General features: G+C 42.4%; 1 protein-coding gene and 1 non-coding gene across 3 annotated transcripts in view; both read right to left on the bottom strand.

The window, feature by feature from the left end:
- ror2 (receptor tyrosine kinase-like orphan receptor 2) overlaps positions 1-15143 on the bottom strand; it is a 126339-nt gene that overhangs the window by 70237 nt on the left and 40959 nt on the right. The gene's annotated exons all lie outside the window — the stretch shown is intronic.
- trnas-uga (transfer RNA serine (anticodon UGA)) lies at positions 13703-13776 on the bottom strand. The gene has a single exon. It is a non-coding gene; the product is annotated as a tRNA-Ser (tRNA).

Below are 15143 nucleotides of genomic sequence, written 5' to 3'. Positions count from 1 at the left end.
CATGGAACAAACAAGGGGGGGGGGGGGGGGGGGGTCATTCAAAACAGTTGTCAAGTCAACACATCTGTCAGTGCTGCTGTGAACCACTTCACAAGAGATATGCCAAATGGGAGACATAAAAAAAAAGTATGTATATATTATCATTGATGAAATTTAAATGGTGTTTGCTTTGTGTATCACCAAATTTCCTTGAGATGACATAGGCATTTCAACGAACTGTCAGTCAAGGCGAGCACATGAACATAAGCTTGCCACCCCCACAGCCTGTAGGTAGCCAAATATATATTTTTTGGAATTGAAAATGATACCATTTGTACGTCGAAATATCCCTGTATACTGTATAAACGGTATATCGCCCAAGGCTATCTTCCACCTCTGAGCTCCTTACTCACTATGTACTTTGTTGTTACTCAAAGAACAAACTGACAGAACACAAACTGAGTCAACAGATGAACACAGTCAAAAGATGTAGACTCATGTAGACAGTCAACAGATGTAAACAGTCAGACGTAGACAGTCAGATGTAGACCGTCAACGGATGTAGACAATCAATTGTTGACAGTCAACAGACGTACACAGACATAGGACAGAAGTAGACAGTCAGCAGATGTAGACAGATGTAGACAGTCAGCAGATGTAGACAGTCAATTGTAGACAGTCAAAAAATGTAGACAGATGTAGACAGTCGTCAGATGTAGACAGTCAACAGCTGTAGACAGTCAACAGATGTAGACAATCAATTGTAGACAGATGTAGACAGTCAACAAATGGAGACAATCAACAAATGTAGACAGTCAACAAATGTAGTCAGATGTCGACAGTCATTTGTAGACAGTCAACAGATGTAGACAGCCGGATGAAGACAGTTAACAAATGTAGTCAGATGTCGACAGTCAGATGTCGACAGTCAACAAATGTCGACAGTCAACAAATGTCGACAGTAATTTGTAGACAGTCAACAAATGTAGTCAGATGTCGACAGTCATTTGTAGACAGTCAACAGATGTCGACAGTCAGATGTCGACAGTAATTTGTAGACAGTCAACAAATGTAGTCAGATGTCGACAGTCATTTGTAGACAGTCAACAAATGTAGACAGTCAACAGATCTAGACAGTCAACAGATGTAGACAGTCAATAGATGTAGAATGTCAACAAATGTAGACAGATGTAGACAGTCAACAGATGTAGACAGATGTAGCCAGTCAACAAATGTAAGACAGGTATAGACAGTCAACATATGTAGCCAGTCAACAGATGTAGACAGTCCTTTGTAGACAGTCAACAAATGTAGACAAATGTAGTCAAACAGATGTAGACAGTCAACAAATGTAGACAGTCAACAGATGTAGACAGTCAACAGATGTAGACATATGTAGCCAGATGTAGACTGTCAACAGATTTAGACAGATGTAGACAGTCAACAGGTGTAGACAGGTGTAGACAGTCAACAGATGTAGATAGATGTAGACAGTCAACAGATGTAGACAGTCAGATGTAGACAGTCAACAAATGTAGACAATCAATTGTAGACAGTCAACAAATGTAGACATTCAGATGACGACAGTCATTTGTAGACAATCAACAGATGTAGCCAGTCAACAGATGTAGACATATGTAGCCAGATGTAGACAGTCAACAGATGTAGACAGTCAACAGATGTAGACATATGTAGCCAGATGTAGACAGTCAACAGGTGTAGACAGGTGTAGACAGTCAACAGATGTAACCAGTCAACAGATGTAGAAATATGTAGCCAGATGTAGACAGTCAACAGATGTAGACAGTCAACAGATGTAGACAGTCAACAGATGTAGACATATGTAGCCAGATGTAGACAGTCAACAGGTGTAGACAGGTGTAGACAGTCAACAGGTGTAGCCAGTCAACAGATGTAGTCAGTCAACAGATGTAGCCAGTCAACAGATGTAGCCAGTCAACAGATGTAGCCAGTCAACAGATGTAGACATATGTAGCCAGATGTAGACAGTCAACAGGTGTAGACAGTCAACAGCTGTAGATAGGTGTAGACAGTCAACAGATGTAGTCAGATGTAGACAGTCAACAGGTGTACAGTCCACAGATGTAGACAGATGTAGACAGAACCCATGACTGGATTTTTTACACTAATGGTAAATAAAACACTAACTGTATAGTGATTACCCCGTGTACCTGTTGACAAGGAAGACAGCTTGAGACAAACGTGCTGCAGTGAAGGAGTTTCTCCAGTCGGGACATAACTTGCTGTGGCAGGTTTTCTCTCCCAGGTGAGCGCTACAGAGCAGCCTCCTAGTCTTTATCACTTCCAGAGTGTTGATGGGGAACTATTGCCCTGTAGGGATGGGCCAAGTGAACTAGCATGCTTCCTCCCGAGCACAACTTACACAACACAGGAAGTAAGGCTGGCGTGTTGTGGGGCAACTTCCACAACACAGCTGGAAGTAAGTTGTTGGGCGGCATGCGTGCACACACACACACACACGGCAAAGAGGGTTGTGTGTGTGTGACTGTTATGTTTGCACAGACAGCTGCCACCTAGCCTGGCGCCATCCCACCACAACCAACCTAAAATCTCCCACTACAGAAAAAACACAAGAAGAACTTGAAATGAAATTCACTCTTCTTTCTCACAGTGTAATATAAGCCTTGAACAACCAGTTCTACTTTTAAAATAGTACTTCTCTCCCTAGCATCTAGTCAACTAAAATAAACTGATAGTGAGTCATGTGGGTCAGGCTGGGTCCTACATTAGTGGCCCAGGCTAAGGGACGATGAGGGCCTCCAGGTCTGTGTATGTCATATGTATATGGTCCTCCTTCGGTCTGAAATCTTTGGGGAATAAAACACTAGTACATCTAATCTCAGGGGAAGCGGGCTGCCAAACACGCCTGTGGCTGCAAGATCACAGCAGTCCCTTACTGTAAACAGAAGAGGATGGCCACATGGCCCAACTAATGCCAAACAGGTCCCCCTGTATTAAGCCCGATGGAAAATATATCTGCTAGCTAGAGGGACCCACATCTTATTCCCACACCCACATCTTATTCCAAAACAAGTCGTGCATGCCCTCCCTCTACCAAAATATAGTGTAGGTATGTAGGTAGAATAAGTCCTGCTGCTGGCTCCAAAGTTGCTTTGCCAGTAATAATTATTTCATGTTTCCTTTATGGACTGTGCTTAGGCCCCCGAGGGAATCTCTCCCCATCTGTTCTGGGCCAAATCGGCCAAGCCGTAAATCACATGCAGTCAGTCCCGAGCCTGTCAGAATTGAGAAACGGAGACCAGAGACGAATAATGCATGACTATGAACTGCAGGTTCCCCCGATAGGTTGATCACTTGCGTCAAAACCAATACAAGGTAAAGTCATTTCATCGTAAACTCACTTTTCTAATTTAAGGAGATAATTGAGCCCTGAGAGGCCAAGCTTAGCCTCGACCAACACAAAAATAGCATCTAGTTCTTCCTACATGTGCATATTACCTCAATTACCTCGACTAACTCTGTACCGGTACACCCTGTATATAGCCTCCACATTGACTCTGTATCGGTACCCCCTGTATATAGCCTCCACATTGACTCTGTACCGGTACCCCCTGTATATAGCCTCCACATTGACTCTGTACCGGTACCCCCTGTATATAGCCTCCACATTGACTCTGTACCGGTACCCCCTGTATATAGCCTCCACATTGACTCTGTACCGGTACCCCCTGTATATAGCCTCCACATTGACTCTGTACCGGTACCCCCTGTATATAGCCTCCACATTGACTCTGTACCGGTACCCCCTGTATATAGCCTCCACATTGACTCTGTACCGGTACCCCCTGTATATAGCCTCCACATTGACTCTGTACCGGTACCCCCCTGTATATAGCCTCCACATTGACTCTGTACCGGTACCCCCTGTATATAGCCTCCACATTGACTCTGTACCGTAACACCCTGTATATAGCCTCCACATTGACTCTGTACCGGTACCCCCTGTATATAGCCTCCACATTGACTCTGTACCGGTACCCCCTGTATATAGCCTCCACATTGACTCTGTTCCAGTACCCCCCTGTATATAGCCTCCACATTGACTCTGTTCCGGTACCCCCTGTATATAGCCTCCACATTGACTCTGTTCCGGTACCCCCCTGTATATAGCCTCCACATTGACTCTGTACCGCTACCCCCTGTATATAGCCTCCACATTGACTCTGTACCGCTACCCCCTGTATATAGCCTCCACATTGTTATTTTACTACTGCTTTTTAACTATTTGTTACTTTTATTTGACATTTTTTCTACTTATCTATTTTTTTACTTAACACATTTTTATTTTTAACATCTTAAAGCATTGTTGGTCTTTTAAGTAAGCATTTCCCTGTGAGGTCTACACCTGTTGTTTACGGCGCATGTGACAAATACAATTTGATTTGATTAGTGAGTGACACAAGACTGCTCATGGATATCTTTGCCCACTAGTGGTATTCTTGAAACTCAACAGATTTTTTAAAAGTATTCATACGAAAATAAGGCAAGACTACGAGGCCGAAATATAACATTGCGATATATTAGTCTTATTTTTTAAACTGTATTTTATGTTACTGAATAGTAAAAGTTCTAAATAATGTTTTATGAGTAGTGCCTAAGACGGCAACAGACGATGTCTAAGTGGTTTTAATGGCTTTCTCCATTCTGATGGTTTTATACTCAACCAAACTAGGACAAAACCGACAGTGAAGTAGTCCAATTTGTAGAACTGATTTTGCACTGTATCAGCATATCTTTATAGACTGTATTCTATAAATCCATACCGGTATGTGGTTGGTTGCCATGTTAAAATAGCTTTTTCTGAGCTGTGAGAGACAACTTGTGTCGGACAACATTGTTTTTGTTTTTTTCCTCTTTTTTTGTTTTTTTTTAGGGCACTTTCTTCTTTTAACATTCTTGGAAGGGGCGGCAGGGGGTTTGCACAAGCACTAAAAGCTAATAGGGGTGTTGTGTCATAGGCAGGAAGCTGAGGAGTAATTTGCCTCAGACAGTGTCGACGAAGCCCTGAGGGGGGGGCTCTTACTTTTTAGGGCCCTGGAATGACAACAGCTTCAGTGTACAGCTGTGGTAGCTAGCTGCTATTGGAGGGGGGCTCGAAACAACAAGAGTTTAGACCATGCATTCAGATGCACAAAACTGCTATACTTTTACCATTTCCTCCATTCCTTTTCACAACATACTCAGCCCCAACCCCCTGTTCTTCGTGAAAAAGACAATGACAAGACAGCTTTTCTTGTTATTAGCCTTTAGGGTATAATGAAAAGTGCTATTCTCTGTGTATTAGGTAACCAAAACAAATGGTATTTATAAGCCTATATGAAGGATACTTGAGGTAAAACAGGAATTATTTTAATCATTCTAAAAAATGCTTAATCCTGTCCTCAATGGTTTCTTATCAAGTGTACAATTGAGAGATCTGAGATAGGAAAATCAGGCACATTTAGTAGTCTTTTTACAGAACATACGGTATCAGTCATGCCCATTGTCTGCATAGCACAAACAATGCGTTGCTATAGCTTGAAGAGAAGCAGTCTCCGAGCAGTGCTGTTGACTTTAGGACCTCACACTGTCATAATTAACACGGGACCCCCCCCCCTAACACCACGCAGGTTGACGTTTATTATCACAAGTCTTGTCCTGGAGGCAGGACTGAGCAATTTCCCCTTTGATAGGCCAGCTGCAAAGTCAACATTGTCTATAATAATTCATGATTTCTTTTTTGTTGTTTTTGCTTTTTGGTCTTAATATAAGGTTAGGGTTATGCATTAGGATAAGCAAAGTGGTTACGGTTTAAATCTGATTTTATGACATTGTGGCTGTGCCAGGCAAGTGACCACACTGCAGTGCTGCTTCCAGAACAAGATTCATGACTAAAACCTCTAACCTGCTAACACCGCAGGACACTGGGAAAGTAAATGAGTCTAAACAAACGCGCTCCCAACAGACTCACTCCTGCACTTCATAGATGTCAAGGGGAAACGTCGCAACTGGCACCCTATAACCTATATAGTGCACTACTTTTAACCAGGGCAACAAAAAAAGAAAAGTGCCCTATGTAGGGACTAGGGCACCATTTGGAGCAAAAACAAGGATATCGGGGGAGAATTGGGGGGGGGGGGGGGGGGGGGGCTTGACTCCCTCTAGTGCATAGGGAATGAAGGGTAGATCCGATTGTATACATTTCCATACAGGCATAGCTTCCATAAACCACCAACCGGATGAAAGTACAAGGCTTCCAGAAACTAAAAGTGTGCGTCGTCAAGTTTCTGCCGAAAGGGGAGGGACGGAGCCAGGGGACTTGACCATGAACAGCCACGGGTCACAGTCCCATTCTGCTGCTAATGTTCCCCGTCTGGGGAGATTTTTTTTATGGCTTACTTTACACACTCAGGCCCTTTGGCAGATCCATATGGAAATTACTAAATTACCTTCCAGTTTTTATAAGTGTGGTCGCTTTTGATTTTGTTCGACTTGCATTTCCTTCCAAAGTTCCACAAAACTCCATCGAAAAGAGAGGGGGCAGGCAAAGGCTTGTACTTGGAATATGCTTCATTGTGGAGTGGATGCTGTTCAAAACAACAGCTTTTTTATGTCTAAACAAAGTCATCCATGTTAAAACTCTGGTTCTCGTGCACCGCCGGTACCATCATTCTTATACTGTAACTAAAAGGGTAGAGCGCAAGACAGACATCTACAAAGAAGTAGGGCTGGGCGATATGGACAAAAAAAAAATCATAGCACATTATTTTTTCAATTTAAATTGGACTGTATGTAACGTATTTTATGTTTTTTTAACAATAAAAGTTATACATTTGCTTTATGAGTAGTGTGTGACCCTTTGATGCGTGACCCTATGATGTGTGACCCTAAGTGATTTCAAATGGGTCTTCCTCCATTTCTGATTGTTTTTATACTGTTCAATTCAGCTTCAACCCAAAATATATTGTTAGCATTCATCAATTTCTGCATATTTCCACACTGCCACGTAGGGCTGCAGAACATGGGCAAACAATCTAGGCTTAATTTTTTTTAACCAAATGTTGCAATTGCGATTTCACTTGCGATTTACAGCAAAACACTTGGGTGAACTGTTGTCATGGCAATAGAATGATAGTTAGAATATATTAGTGGGCACTTATAATACGGTGTTGTTTGAGATGACAACGAATGAAAATGCCAGGGAGGAGTTATTGTGACAGGGTAGGAACCAAAGTGTTGACAAGTGTTTCCTAGGGGACACTATCATTTTTGTCTACATTGAATGTTTTCCCTTAGTTACTTCATAGCTAACATGTTCTTGCTTCACGTATTCCTCTTCGATTTAGAAGATACTGTAGCACAAACAACATGCTGATTTAGGTCTACACCATCACTGGTATTATCAGGCTGTATAGTTAATTACGTTTGTTCTGACTCAGTACATTTATTAACTAGCTAGCGATTAGCATTAGTGGCTAACAATTAGCAGCTAACAAGATTTAGGCCCAACTTGCTAAGAAAAGACAAGCTAGCTGTTTGCTGATGTAAGAAACACAAACTGATAGTGTAATTATAGAACGCCAGTTGATTTATATTAGGAAGCAAAGGGAAAACAGCATCGGTGTTATCAACATTGTTCCATGTCCTGCATTGACCATGCAGACTGAACGCAAGTGTCTCGTAGTCGAGGAACAACAAATGCGCTCCTTGAGTGTCAGGGGGCGTGGCTAGTTCTGTGTTGAAAGCAGCATGGAGAGAGAGCTGATAGAGATGACTCAAGTAGGGAAGTAAACTATAAAAATGGTCGTTACACACGGCGTATCACATTTAATCAACCAAAACATTCAAATAGCATTAAAGGGTGAAGTAAAAGCCCAAACCAGTCTGTGCATCAATACCGGTATATCGGAAAATACGTATACCGCCCAGACCTACAAAGAAGCTTGTAATAAACAATTCTGCAACTCATCCAAAAGACGTAAATGCTCTGGAATCATCATGCATCTTGGGCTGTGATGTCTAGAGGAGTAAATAGCTAAAGGGGATTATAGGAATCCAGTTTATCACATCATGTAATTATTTTACAATGAACTTAAGGAAAAAAGGTTCAGTGCTAGCTGTCAGTAACCCAAAATAAATGATATGAAATGAAATTCTGACACATCTGAAAGTCATACATGGCTAAATGAAATTACTCTGCAAACAGCCAGTTGTAACACATTGTGCAATGTATGACTCGACTGAAACGCTAAAAATAGTAGTGTGCGAATGGTGTAAACCATAATCAACATAGCTAAACCATCTGCAAACAGACCTCAAGTACCACAACATCCAGGGAAACTTGGAAAACAGCAAAACACAATGCCGATGACCGCCGGAACAGCCAGAAAAACACAATAACCCCATAAATGCAAGTTGACAGTAACTAGAGACCGGTGGTGTTTCTTAGGCCTACTTACAGTATGCCTTTCCTAACCTGTTGTAATAGATAAACCCACAATGCAAATGTTAGATCTATTTTGCCCTTGGAAACTGGTCCAAGGCCAGTTTTGTTGTAAAGCTCAAAAGTGTTCATAGACTGGCATTAGAGGAGCTGACCCCAGATCTGTTTGTCAGGACAGAGGGTTATTGGAACTGGGATAGTACTGTCTGAACTACTCTGTGGAGGTTGCCTAGGGGCTTATGGGGCTGCTGGTAGACAGAATGAAACACACACACACTTCTGGTATGCTCTCTGGGTGAGACCCACATCAAACCCTTGAGCCCACTCCAATGTGGGTCTGATTAGGACTCAGCGCCCCTATGCTAAAAGACAAGCAGCTTCATCTCTCACACCAGTGACTACACGTTTACAGATTCTGTTTCACAACCATTGTGCTAGCAAAGTGTCATATGGGTACAGAGCTTTTAGATTTCCATCAGACCTATTTCACCATGTTTCCAGTTAATCACTGCATTAAAAACCTCTGATCGTACTTTGACAGATAGCGAAAACCGAAAGTCGGTCCTCATAAGGGAGGTGAAAAGATGAAACCGAGACTGTCAGACTTCCTGTTTTGAATCCAAGTCCTAAAATATAGGTTTACGGATCGGAATTTGGTGAAGACTAGGCAGAAGCGAAAAACAGATGCTAAGCTGCCCACCAGGCTGATAATGTAGATTCCACACAGGAAACCAGTAAGACCTGAGGACTGACTACACCTGGCTAGTCTCTCTCACCTCTGGCCAGGTATGATGCTCTGTCTGTCTGTCTGTACATTGTGTCTGTCCACTGGTACCATATTTGGTTATGGGTGGATGACCACCAAATGAAAGGTGATCAACAAGTGAAAGTCAAGATCTAGAGTTCCACTCTTGTGCTGTGTGTTTGAATTCATGTGATACCCATGTAAATTAATTCAGTGTAATTCTTTATGTAAAACACAAAGGAGCCAGTCTTGTTATTAATTCAGACACACTCTCTCAAAGCACGGGGAACAAGTTGTTTGGCCTCCCTCTGGAAATGTCCACACACAGGTTGTGATTGAATGGGGCACTTAGATGTTAAGAATTTGAAGGAAGGCATAGTTAGGAAATTAGCTGGACAGCTTTGCACCATTCCAGATCCACAACCAACCAACGGGCAAATTTTTTATTTATTTTTTGAATTGTACCCCTTTTTCTCCCCAATTTCGTGGTATCCAATTGTTGTTGTCTCATCGCTACAACTCCCGTACGGGCTCGGGAGAGACGAAGGTTGAAAGTCATGCGTCCTCCGATACACAACCCAACCAAGCCGCACTGCTTCTTAACACAGTGCGCATCCAACCCGGAAGCCAGCCGCACCAATGCGCCGGAGGAAACACCGTGCACCTGGCCACCTTGGTTAGCGCACACTGCGCCCAGCCCGCCACAGGAGTCGCTGGTGCGCGATGAGACAAGGACACCCCTACCGACCAAGCCCTCCCTAACCCGGGCGACGCTAGGCCAATTGTGCGTCGCCCCACGGACCTCCCGGTCGCGGCCGGTTACAACAGAGCCTGGGCGCTAACACAGGGACTGCAGTACAGCGCCCTTAACCACTGCCCGTTGTTACAAGTACAAATCGGCTTGCAGATTACGGCCGGCACGCTGTTCATGGTGCTAATTGCTCTCGACCGGCGTGTCCATGCCTTTACACTTATCAAATCCTACTGCCCTTTCAATACCCTCATATTAACAACGTATTGAGTAAATCCCAACCAGATTTTGCCATACAGTGGGATTAATGTGAGCTGTTAAGAAAACACAATCATTACGGGGGACTGTGAGTAGCCAAAATGGGATTAGTAGTAGTAGTAGTAGTAGTAGTAGTAGCAGTGATAGTAGTAGTAGTGGTGATAGTAGCAGTAGCAGTGGTAGTAGTGGTAGTAGTGGTAGTAGTAGTAATAGTAATAGTAATAGTAATAGTAATAGTGGTAGTAGTAGTAGTAGTAGCAGTGATAGTAGTAGTAGTGGTGATAGTAGCAGTAGCAGTGGTGGTAGTAGTGGTAGTAGTAGTAGTAGTAGTAGTAGTAGTAGTAGTAATAGTAATAGTGGTAGTAGTAATAGTGGTAGTAGTAATAGTGGTAGTAGTAATAGTGGTAGTAGTAATAGTGGTAGTAGTAGTGGTAGAAATAATAGTAATAGTGGCAGTAGTATTAGCAGTAGTAGTGGTGGTAGTAGTAACAGCAGTAATAGTAGCAGTAGTAATAGTAGTGCTAGTTGGCCAGAGATGTGCATAAGGCACTCTGGAGACACAGGGTCAATGGGATAAATAGGAGAGGGAGAGGTAAGAGAGAGCGCCATGACGTCATCAACCATTGTGGCATTTCACAACTGCTAGTAAGAGTAGAGACTTCTTGGAAGTACCTGAGGTCATTGAAGAGAATGGAACATACACTAGGATGCCTTATGGTGATGGAACCCTCTAATTGTAGTAGGTTTGGATAAGTGTACGCAAGGACACCAATGATCCAATGACTTTAACCAATTCAGGTCTGTGATTTCTTCAAGGAAGGTAGGAAGTAAAGGAAGGATTTCTACCAGGGATGGTTGTCTTTTTCCCGCTGAAACTGAGAGGTTACCGTCTTTCAAGACCAACGTAGCCAACCAAAAGAGGCCATATCTGATGGTTTAGACATTCATCTAGGCCCACAGTTGGCGATGTGTAATGGTGATGCCATCCGTATAACTGATTTCATCTAGGTCTCCCTGGGAGCTAATCAGTACAAGAGACACACAGCGGGCGTGTGAGTCCCAAAATGAAACCCTTTACCCTATATAGTGCACTACTTTTATCCAGAGCCTTATGAGCCCTGTGCTATATAGGGTATAATTTGGAACACAGTTGGCAACTCTGGTAGCTCGAAGTGTGAGACTCCCATCACCCCCCTCACTCTCATTTTCTTTTTAGTAATTTAGCAGACGCTCTTATCCGGAGCGACTTAAGAGTGAACGTTATTCATAATAACATGGAGAAAATCGAACCCCTCTGAAATCGGACCTCCTTGAATACTTGAAAAAAAGAAAAAAAAAAGTGACCCTCCCAAAATAATAATTAAAACAAAATGGATATGAGAGAAAAAAATGAGCATTTACTTCTTAGACCGACCAGAGCCTTAGACATGCAGTTTTAGAAAGTGTTCTTCGTCCTGTCAGCATTACATGGCAACACAGGAATGTTGATAGCACACAGGGCTGCGGGCCAGAAGGTTGTGGGTTCACAGAAACACTGTGGACAAGAGTAGGGGTGGAATGATCTCCTTCATAGTAAAAGCATTGTATGAATTTATCATCGTATTTGCAGTCCTGAGTTTAAAAAAAAGAAAAGCCTTTTATTTAGAAAAAAAGTACATATTTTTTATTAAACCTTTATTTAACTCGGCAAGTCAGTTACGAACAAATTCTTATTAACAAAGACGGCCTACCCCGGCCAAACCTGGACGATGCTGGGGCAATTGTGTGCCGCCCTGAAGACTTGGGGACTCCCAATCACGGCCGGATGTGATACAGCCTGGATTCAAACCAGGGCGTCTGTAGTGACACCTCTAGCACTGAGATACAGTGCCTTAGAATGCTGCACCACTCGGGAGACCAAGCCCAATATTAGCATAATCTTTTATGAATACCACACAAATTACCGAAATTAGAGGATAAGAACAGAGAGAGAGAGAGAGAGAGAGATAGGTCGATGTGTTCATCTTATATTTAGCAGCCTATTGCCTAATTTATTCTCTCAAATTGGTAGGCCGATCACTTATTTCTTAAATAGGCTCCAACACAAAGCTTTCTTGTTGTTAGTAAAGTCTAATTATAACGACGACTGTTTGAATGAATTATGTCTACTCAAATTTGCCTACTTTCAGCACCATGAGCATTTCTGATTGATTGTGCTGCAGCTGCTGCTTCACGTTTCAGCATTACAATGTAAATTGTTTGAATCTGGTTTATTGTGAGGTCAATAACTCTGATAAATACATCATGGGCAAGAAATAATGTTTTTAATCAAATAATTTATAGTAGCAGCAAGCCATCAAAGTTGACCTCCGGTCCTCCTCATCTTCGCGCTCTCCTTCTCAAACTGAACAGAACATAGGCTAGTCTGTGCGCAAGATAGTGCATTTTTGTTGGACTAGAGGCCTAATCAAAAAATGATTTTCAGAAGAAACCTTTGACTCTCCTCCTGAACAGCCACCGTAGACCTACACAGCACAGCCATTGGCATACAAAAACGTTTTGGATTAGCAAGAGCAGAGCAGGCCGGGGCTCAATGTTGGAATATCCATTGCAGCTTAGTTTAATTTACACCATTCCAGCAGCTATCTTAGAAATATAATGTTGCTCTTTGCTTCTCCGAGCATGCACTTTGTAGCCTATAGGCTATGAATCATTTGACTGGGCCCACACTAAAATAGCCTATAGGCTATGAATCATTTGACTGGGCCCACACTAAATAGCCTATAGGCTATGAATCATTTGATTCCCACAGTAAGTAGCCTATAGGCTATGAATCATTTGACTGGGCCCACACTAAAATAGCCTATAGGCTATGAATCATTTGACTGAGCCCACACTAAATAGCCTATAGGCTATGAATAATTTGATTCCCACAGTAAGTAGCCTATAGGCTATGAATCATTTGACTGAGCCCACACTAAATAGCCTATAGGCTATGAATAATTTGATTCCCACAGTAAGTAGCCTATTGGCTATGAATCATTTGACTGAGCCCACACTAAATAGCCTATAGGCTATGAATCATTTGATTCCCACAGTAAGTAGCCTATAGGCTATGAATCATTTGACTGGGCCCACACTAAATAGCCTATAGGCTATGAATCATTTGATTCCCACAGTAAGTAGCCTATAGGCTATGAATCATTTGACTGGGCCCACACTAAATAGCCTGTTAGGTGCAATTGATATTATGCGCACAGTGGAGAATCAGATATGAGTGGCAAGTCAACTAATTCTAAAATATAGAAATGTCATCAATTACAAATGACTGCTACTACTACTGCTATTACTACGACCACTACTACTAGTCAAAAATACTAAACCCTCCCCTTGACTGAAATGTAAAAAGCATGACCCTCTCCCATTTTCCTCCAGGTAACCATTATGTACATTTTGATCCATCTCTACAGTAGTGAGTGCATACATTTTTGAAGTTTTTCATAATAGTCCCCTGTGGGAATCGAACCCACAACCCTGGCATTTCAAGTGCCATGCTCCACCAATTGAGCCACACAGGACATCTCCCTTGTGCTCGGCAGATGTGGAGGGAGGAGGACAAAAGTCTGAGCATTTCCCTCTGCACCCATATGCACCCCTAATTCTGTTCTGTGGTTTAGCCCGACAATCCAGACTGTGGAGGCAAAAATGCTCATTAATACGAAAACACTGATTTCTCTCTGCTGAGCTACAAAGTTATTTACAGGGCCAAACACTGATTTCTCTCTGCTGAGCTACAAAGTTATTTACAGGGCCAAACACTGATTTCTCTCTGCTGAGCTACAAAGTTATTTACAGGGCCAAACACTGATTTCTCTGCTGAGCTACAAAGTTATTTACAGGGCCGAACACTGATTTCTCTGCTGAGCTACAAAGTTATTTACAGGGCCAAACACTGATTTCTCTCCGCTGAGTTACAAAGTTATTTACAGGGCCAAACACTGATTTCTCTCTGCTGAGCTACAAAGTTATTTACAGGGCCAAACACTGATTTCTCTCTGCTGAGCTACAAAGTTATTTACAGGGCCAAACACTGATTTCTCTCTGCTGAGCTACAAAGTTATTTTCAGGGCCAAACACTGATTTCTCTCTGCTGAGCTACAAAGTTATTTACAGGGCCAAACACTGATTTCTCTGCTGAGCTACAAAGTTATTTACAGGGCCAAACACTGATTTCTCTGCTGACCTACAAAGTTATTTACAGGGCCAAACACTGATTTCTCTCTGCTGAGCTACAAAGTTATTTACAGGGCCAAACACTGATTTCTCTCTGCTGAGCTACAAAGTTATTTTCAGGGCCAAACACTGATTTCTCTCTGCTGAGCTACAAAGTTATTTACAGGGCCAAACACTGATTTCTCTGCTGAGCTACAAAGTTATTTACAGGGCCAAACACTGATTTCTCTGCTGACCTACAAAGTTATTTTCAGGGCCAAACACTGATTTCTCTCTGCTGAGCTACAAAGTTATTTACAGGGCCAAACACTGATTTCTCTGCTGAGCTACAAAGTTATTTACAGGGCCAAACACTGATTTCTCTGCTGAGCTACAAAGTTATTTACAGGGCCAAACACTGATTTCTCTCTGCTGAGCTACAAAGTTATTTTCAGGGCCAAACACTGATTTTCTCTCTGCTGAGCTACAAAGTTATTTACAGGGCCGAACACTGATTTCTCTGCTGAGCTACAAAGTTATTTACAGGGCCAAACACTGATTTCTCTCCGCTGAGTTACAAAGTTATTTACAGGGCCAAACACTGATTTCTCTCTGCTGAGCTACAAAGTTATTTACAGGGCCAAACACTGATTTCTCTCTGCTGAGCTACAAAGTTATTTACAGGGCCAAACACTGATTTCTCTCTGCTGAGCTACAAAGTTATTTTCAGGGCC

Source organism: Oncorhynchus mykiss, chromosome 5, assembly GCF_057628025.1.
Source record: "Oncorhynchus mykiss isolate SJ-2025 chromosome 5, ASM5762802v1, whole genome shotgun sequence".
NCBI classification, from domain to species: Eukaryota; Metazoa; Chordata; class Actinopteri; order Salmoniformes; family Salmonidae; genus Oncorhynchus; species Oncorhynchus mykiss.
Note: the sequence above shows the minus strand (reverse complement) of the source record. Positions and strands in the feature narration are given on the sequence as shown.